Source organism: Chrysemys picta, chromosome 7 (assembly GCF_011386835.1).
Source record: "Chrysemys picta bellii isolate R12L10 chromosome 7, ASM1138683v2, whole genome shotgun sequence".
In the NCBI taxonomy this organism is placed as follows: Eukaryota; Metazoa; Chordata; order Testudines; family Emydidae; genus Chrysemys; species Chrysemys picta.
The window spans coordinates 25,523,821-25,531,932 of NC_088797.1; the positions used below are offsets into that span (position 1 = coordinate 25,523,821).

Below are 8,112 nucleotides of genomic sequence, written 5' to 3' on the forward strand. Positions count from 1 at the left end.
GAATACAAAGTGTACAGTGCTCACTTTATATTATTTTTATTACAAATATTTGCACTGTAAAATGATAAAAGAAATAGTATTTTTCAATTCACCTCATACAAGTACTGTAGTGCAATCTCTTTATCGTGAAAATGCAACTTACAAATGTAGATTTTTTTTTTGTTACATAACTGCACTCAAAAATAAAACAATGTAAAACTTTAGAGCCAACATGTCCACTCAGTCCTACTTCTTGTTCAGCCAATCGCTAAAAAAACAAGTGTGTTTACATTTACAGGAGATATGCTGCCCGCTTCTTATTTACAATGTCACCTGAAAGTGAGAACAGGCGTTCACATGGCACTTTTGTAGCCTGCATTGCAAGGTATTTACATGCTAGATATGCTAAACATTTGTATGACCCTTCATGCTTTGGCCACCATTCCAGAGCACATGCTTCCATGCTGATGACACTCGTTAAACAAAAAAAAAATGTGTTAAATAATTTGTGACTGAACTCCTTGGGGGAGAATTGTATGTTTCCTGTTCTGTTTTACCCACATTCTGCCATATATTTCATGTTATAGCTGTCTCAGATGATGACTCAGCACCAGGGCCGGCTCTGGCTTTTTGGCCACTCCAAGCAAAAAAAACAAAACGGGGCGGCCAGAACGGCAAAGCAAAAAAAAAAAACTTTGTGGGAGAGAAAGAAAAGGGGGCGGCCAGGGCTACAGCAGGGGCGCTGCCACACGGCCCCTCCCGCTACACCACCACCTGCCGCGAAGGCTCCGCTCCGCTCCGGTCGGCGGGGAGGGAAGGAAGAGGACTGCCCTGCAGGGAGCTCTGGTTCTCCATGCCACCGCCCCCTACAGGGCGGCCGGAGCGGAACAAGAACAACAACAACAAAAAACAGCGGCCGTGCCGCCCTAGAATTGGGCAGAATGCCGCCTCAAACAATTTGCCGCCCCAAGCATCAGCTTGCTCAGCTGGTGCCTGGAGCCGGCCCTGCTCAGCACATTGTTCATTTTAAGACCTCTTTCACAGCAGATTTGACAAAACGCAAAGAAGGTACCAATGTGAGATTTCTAAAGATAGCTACAGCACTCGACCCAAGGTTTAAGAATCTGAAGTGCCTTCGAAAATCTAAGAGGGATGAGGTGTGGAACATGCTTTCAGAAGTCTTCAAAGAACAATACTCCGATGCGGAAACTACAGAACCCAAACCACCAAAAAAGAAAATCAACCTTCTGCTGGTGGCATCTGACTCAGATGATGAAAATGAACATGCAGCGGGCCACACTGCTTTGGATCGTTACCGAGCAGAACTTGTCATCAGCATGGACGCATGTCCACTGGAATGGTGGTTGAAGCATGAAGGGACATATGAATCTTTAGCGCATCTGGCACGTAAATATCTTGCAATGCCAGCAACAACAGTGCCATGTGAATGCCTGTTCTCATTTTCAGGTGACATTGTAAACAAGAAGGGGGCAGCATTATCGCCTGCAAAGGTAAACAAACTTGTTTGTCTGAGCGACTGGCTGAACAAGAAGTAGGACTGAGTGGACTTGTAGGCTCTAAAGTTTTACATTGTTTTATTTTTTTAATGCAGTTTTTTTTTATTTACATAATTCTACCTTTAAGTTCAACTTTCGTGATAAGGAGATTGCACTACAGTACTTGTATTAGGTGAATTGAAAAATACTATTTCTTTTGATTTTTTTACAGTGTAAATGTTTGTAATCAAATATAAATATAAAGTGAGCACTGTACACTTTGTATTCTGTGTTGTAATTGAAATCAGTATATTTGAAAATGTAGAAAACATCCAAAAATATTTAAATAAATGGTATTCTATTATTTAACAGCGTGATTAATTGTGATTCATTTTTTAATTGCGCAATTAATCGTGATTAATTTTTTTAAGCACATGACAGCTCTACTAACAATATATTTCAGCAGCTATAAAAATACCCTGTCCATCTAGAAAGCTATATAAATAGCATAAGGCCCACACCTACACTCCTTATTCAAGCAAAACTCATTAGGCCAAATACCCAGCTAGTGTAAATTGACAGAACACCATTGACTTCAGTAAAGCTATGCTGACTGAAACTATCTGCAATTTGACTCAGTGACTTCAATGTGAGTTCTTTTCCTAAGCAAAGACTGAGGAAAGATTGCAGGATTTGGTTCATAGATAATATAAATAAAATGAATAGTTTTTTAGCACATTTTGGGCAGCAGAAAACAAATGCACCACACATGCTTTCCTGAGCAAAACTGATGTTAAACTGATTTGTGTTTCCCCTTATTAAAACAGTTTTATGCAAAGAGATGAGCAGTATGAGAAAAAACAGCATTAAGAAAATCTCTAGTTTAAAATATTTCTGTTGCTGTATCATTCTTCACTTACAATGCATGAAATGCCTATGTTACGGGGGGAAGGAGGGGAATTACCTCAGACTAATAGCACCTTAGATTATTACAATTGAAAGAATTGTAAAAATCCCAAATACTTAGCTTTCCCCATTTATACTCTTTCTGTCTTGTCTTTTTCTCAGTGTAGATAATAAAAATAGCTTCAATTCCCTCTTATTTTTAGTCAGGTTTTTTTCATGTCTGTCAAGTTCAGGCAATAAGTCTGTTTTGGCTTTTAACCCTGCAAAGGATTTCCAAAAACAAAGCAATTCATTGTAAAATATTTACATTCATTCAAAATATTTACATTCATATTGGGTTTTTACACATCTCCATGGCCACTTTTTCATGGTATAAAAAAGGGAAATAGAATGGAAATAAAGAATATTGGAAAATCATGGAACATCTTGGAAAATCAACACAGTTAGACAAGACGTAGACAACGGCTTACTAAAAAATATTGCTGTTATAATTATTGCCACCTGTCTTATCTTATTCATATTAAAGATGATTGCAAACGGTGCTCATTGCAACACTGATACTGTAACACAGTCTGCTCCAGGGTTCAGGAAATGATTCTCCCTATTGTAGCCTGATCTTTTGTGGCTCATAAAAACCTATAATTGAGCTATACTTCAGTGAATAATACATTTATTCTCCCCTTCACAGTAGCTACCAATGCTGTAACATATGCTTTGCCTGTCTGCTTCTTGCAATACATATTTGCTTTCCAATTAGTCTGAAGATTTCAGAATGAATCCAGAACAGCATGTCAAACCATTCCACTCCCTGCCCCACCATGAAGTGCTTTTCAGAGTCGAGGATCCCAAAATGTTTTCAATATAGAGGAATGAAGGTTTACTGGGGAGGCATCTCCTCACCTCTCCCCCATCTCAGTGGTTGGCAGATTTACTAAATTTGTGTTTGTGTTTCTCCTTACTTCTCCCCCTGGCTGGCAGACTTATTTGAGGGTTCTCATGGGTACTTCTCCCGGTTTCTGATTTGGCTGGCTGATCTGACTGTGCACCTAGATACTTTCCCCCTACTTCCCTCATCATTTGATGTACTGAAAAGGGAATAAGTGATGTTTTTTTCCTGCCTTCCTTCCCATCTGCCAGATTGAGGGGCACTGGTGCGTCTCTTTGCCGCTCCTTAACCATCAGATTGACAAGAGCTTGGATGCTTCTCTCCAGCTTCGTCTTTAGATGGCAAACTTCTTGGCAGGGAGGCAGGCCAGGGCAATGGCTGCTTGTAGCTATTCTTTGCTGTTTTGGCAGACTGTACAAGTGCCTTCTTCTCATTCTGAAATTCCTGCCCATATTGTCAGAAGGGGATGGGTTTTCTTCCTAAAAATAAATGTGTGTGGAAGGGAAGGTAAATTATGAGGGAGCTCTTCAAGGAGCTAAAATTACAGCAGCATATTTTATATATAAATCAGAGTTGGTCTGTAGCTTGCAAAGTGAAGTCAGCGATGTTGGCTATACCTTACTTTTCCCCAAGAACCTTGAGAAAAAACAATTCAAAGAGGAGGCAGCCCACAAAATTAAAAAAGACATCAACTACCATCATAATTTTACTGTCCGAAACAGCACTTTATTAAGTGGTAACTCAGCAAGATTAGTGCCTGAATTTGGAAGATTTCTTTCATGAGAACTGCCTTCTCCACACACACATGTCCTCACACCAGGTACATTTGTGCATAAGAAATACATGTGCTTAGATTTCAGTCTGCTAGAAATTATCAGACTTGTATTGAGCTGGAATGGCATAAGTGCATTTTTTTGACACTACCCCTTTTCCCTTCCCCCAGGCAAACGCGTTGGGGTGATGGCAAGAGGTTGGAAGTTTTGCTAGCAACACTGGCTGAAATAATATGTGATTGAAGCCGGATGTCAAGTTCTCAGTGGGAGAAGGGAGTGCCTGGCTAGTAAGAAGGTGAGAGAAGCAAGATTTCTTGGTGCCACTGGATCAAACAATGGGGAAGGCGGTGGGTCAGAAGGTAGAACTCGAAGGAGAAGGATGTGAAGAAGACATCTTATTGGTAGCACTGAGCTATTCTTGAGCAGCAGGCCTAAACACACCTTAGACAGGGGAGAAGCCTTGTCAACCACTACACATCCTGTAAGTAGGCTTCCTTCAGCCACGGCACAGGTACTGATGGGGACTCTCAGTGGGTGCCTAGATCGAGGTACAGAAGCAGCCCAGGCTGAGAGCATGGGAAGGGAGCCTTTCAATTAAGAGTTTGGTTCTGGATGGCTGAGGCACAGATAAAGGTATAGGAAGAAACATGGAAAATGGAGTAAGAGAATTAAGAGGATGAATGGAATGAGGGAGGGAAAGAAAACATCTGTTCTTTTTGGCAATGGGTCCTTCCACAACTGGCATATCCTTTCCTCTCAGACATCTCTTCCATTTCAGCAATCATTAGTAGGACTTTAGTTAAACAGATATAGCTATAGGTTATCAGATATGGTCTGTGTTTTACAGTATGAGAGCTCAGGCAGGGTAGCCATAGATTTGTTGTTCTATAATGCCTTCCCAAACACTAGTACAAGCACTAGTGAATTAAACCTCATATAAAATGGGATTAACAATGAAGTTATATGTGGAAAATTAGGCATAGAGTTTAAATGTCTTGCCCAGGCTTATGTAACAAGTTTGGGGCACAGACAGGAGCAGAATCTAGATCTCCTGTCTTTATTCTATTAGACCCTGTGTTCTCTGGAAGATATTAGTAATGTATTTATTTATTATTAACATTTAAATTTAACAATTCAGACAGTAATAAACTGATAACTTACCACTTTGAAATGGATTAGATCACTATCTACTGTATTTTAAATATTACCACTGAAAGCAAAGGAGTGATTGTGGCAGTTTTTGTCCCATAGGAAAACATTTTGTCATCCCATCTACCATCCTAAATGTTAAGTCATAGAAAAGTCACTGTTACTATTATTGAATGCAGTCCAATGGACTTTGAAGCAGGTCCTTTGTGCTACATATGACCATTGTTACCTGGGCATCTAGAGTCTGGAAACTCATTTAAAAATATTTACAAACATCTTACTGGGTAGAAGTATGAATCTCTCTTTAGTCAGTAAGGTCAGGGTGATTACTTAAATAACTTTTTAAGGGAGTTAGAAAAATAAAACAATTTATTCACTACTTCTCAGCTGTATAGCACACAGTAAAACTGCATGACTTAGAGCTTGACTATATAATCACTGAGGACCTGGTCTTGTAGCACTTACACACAGTTAACTTAAGTCAATGGGAATTTTACACTTGTAAGGGCTTCAGAAATCAACAGGAACTGATACATATAGAAACAAAGACTTTCTAATTTATTTCAAATATTTGATATATAGTATTTTGCTTTATCCATTTTAACCTAATTTAAGTAAATAGTTCATTAGTAGCACTTTACACTCACTTTGCACAGATTTAAATGACTACGTATGGTACAAATCAGTCTTCTGGTCTTAGAACCCAATTCAACATTGATATAAAGCATGCAACTCTATTGAGAAAAGGAGGGAGGAAATTCTGGCTGTGATATTTTTATAAGGTACTCAAACATTAGAGTGACAGGCACAGTTTACACGCCTGTTTAAATAGATTGGCCTCAGTTCACCCTTACGATCTGGCTGAAAGCCAGTTTAAAATGACTACTTAGGGTTTCCCCTCACAAATGGCATAGGGTTAGGAAAAGCAGCATGATTGAAGCACCACTGCACAGTCTACATCTGCCAAAATGGCTGGTTGAAGCAATCAGCGGCTGGGCATAAGTTAGAGCAGTCCTAAGGCTCTAAGTTGCACTGTAGCCTGAGCTGCCTATAACAGGCCTCAGGAGGAGAGAACAGTAAAGGCAGCATAAATCCAAATCCTCCCACAACCTTAGGTCCTGTGCTGAGTGTAACTCAGCTGGACCATAGAATCTGGACTATTTACTTAAATGGAGTTGTACCCATTTATACCAGGTATGAATTTCTGTTGTGTTAAATTGTGTTGGCCAAGTTTTAAGCAAAGAAAATAATTCCGTAGTATATTTGTAAACTCATGGAAATAGATGATGATGGCAGAAATATTTATAGATATTTAACCATAGCAGCATAAATGGATTCTGCTAAACTTAGATTTTAATTTTGTTTACATTTTGATGGAGCAGAGCATGAATGACTGCTTATTTAGCATGGCATGTGCCCTTAGCATTAAGTAGCTCTTTTATTTTTCAGAACTGACAAGAGTGGAATACAATGCAATCAAAAGTTAACAGATCCCATGGGAAATGCTTTAAGCTATACTCAAAATTAAAAGGTTGGAAATATTGTATTAACATTGCAGAAAATATGAACATTAAATGAGTATAAACTGTCCAGCCTATTAAAATGGAAAAAATAAAAGGCAAAAATGTATTAACTCAATTAACTCAGAGAGAAATCTCTAGTGTACCTGTGTGGGTTTGTAGATTGCACACTGTACATCTGAATAAGTAACATACAATTTAAAAAAGCATAAGAAATGTTTTATGCCATTCTAACTAGAGCGGTGTAACCCAGAAACTAGGGGAAACAACAGTTTTTTTAACAAACTCTAAACTCAGCTCAGGTTTAGTAAAAAGTTTCCTAGGCTTCTTTGATGGGGTGTATCTGGCCCTTCATGGTCCTCTGTTGGAGGGTCTGTAGTCCTACTATACCCCTCCCCAGGAAAGGAGCAACCAAGGAGGGTCCACCAGGCTTGCCTAGAAAAGCTGGATGGGAACAGCCAATCAAAGCCCAGCAAGCTCAGCTAAAAGGAGCTGCAAGGGTGCTTCTCTGTGGCCAAAGGGAGATTGAGTGGGTTTTATTTACTGGAGCCGGGATGGGGGAAGAGGACCTGGGAACTTTAACCCTAAGGTAATGGGTGGAGGTAAAGGGACCAGGTGGGAAAAGGGCCAGGAAATGCAGCAACTAACTAAAGGAATTGGTATGTGGCTGCTGTTTATAGGGTCCCTGGATTGGAAACTGGAGTAGTGGGTAGTCCTGGGTTCCCCCGCGGGCAAAGTAGCCTAAGCCTGAGAAGGGGACAAAGCTTCTTGAGAAGCACAAGTGAAAGGCTGGAATTAAAGAGCCCAGTGATGGGGCAGAAAACCCTGTTGAACTCTTTACTAGCCTGGAAGTGATCTGTTCTTCACTGTGTGACTTGTCCAGAGTGCTGAGCCCCCGAAGAGCCACCAAGTGAGGTTGACAACCTACAGGGGGCACCAAGAGTGGGAAAGGAACTACAGTGCTGTATGCAGCAGCCGGAGGTGCTCAAGAGGTGTATCCCCCTGTTACAGGTTGACATGTCTTTTAAATATTTTGATAGAACCTGAGCCTAAATGTCAGATGGTTTTGTTTCAAAACCATGTAGAACTTATGATGTTTTGATGAAAATGTATTCATTAGGAATATTAGGGGGATGGATTGGGTGTAAAAACACAAGTGAACACTTAGCACAAGTTGGCTGAAGTAATATTTTAGATAAAATTGGCCTGCTTCTCCATTATCCTTGACTTTTTTATAGTCACTTAAACCAGTGCAAAATGGATGTAAAATGCTACCAAGTTAGAATAGTAACACTTAACACCTACGTTTAACTGTTGTCAATGACTACCCAAGATGCAAGGTAACAGGTCCAATTACTATAAATGTGGAAGCTCTGAGATATTAGCATGAGTACTATTTCTCC

General features: G+C 39.9%; 1 long non-coding RNA gene across 1 annotated transcript; it reads left to right on the plus strand.

Moving 5' to 3' along the window:
- Positions 1-4,207: 4,207 nt before the first annotated feature.
- On the plus strand, positions 4,208-6,819 carry LOC135972559 (uncharacterized). The gene is made up of 2 exons (XR_010589055.1): positions 4,208-4,335; positions 6,639-6,819. It is a non-coding gene; the product is annotated as an uncharacterized LOC135972559 (long non-coding RNA).
- Positions 6,820-8,112: the final 1,293 nt, after the last annotated feature.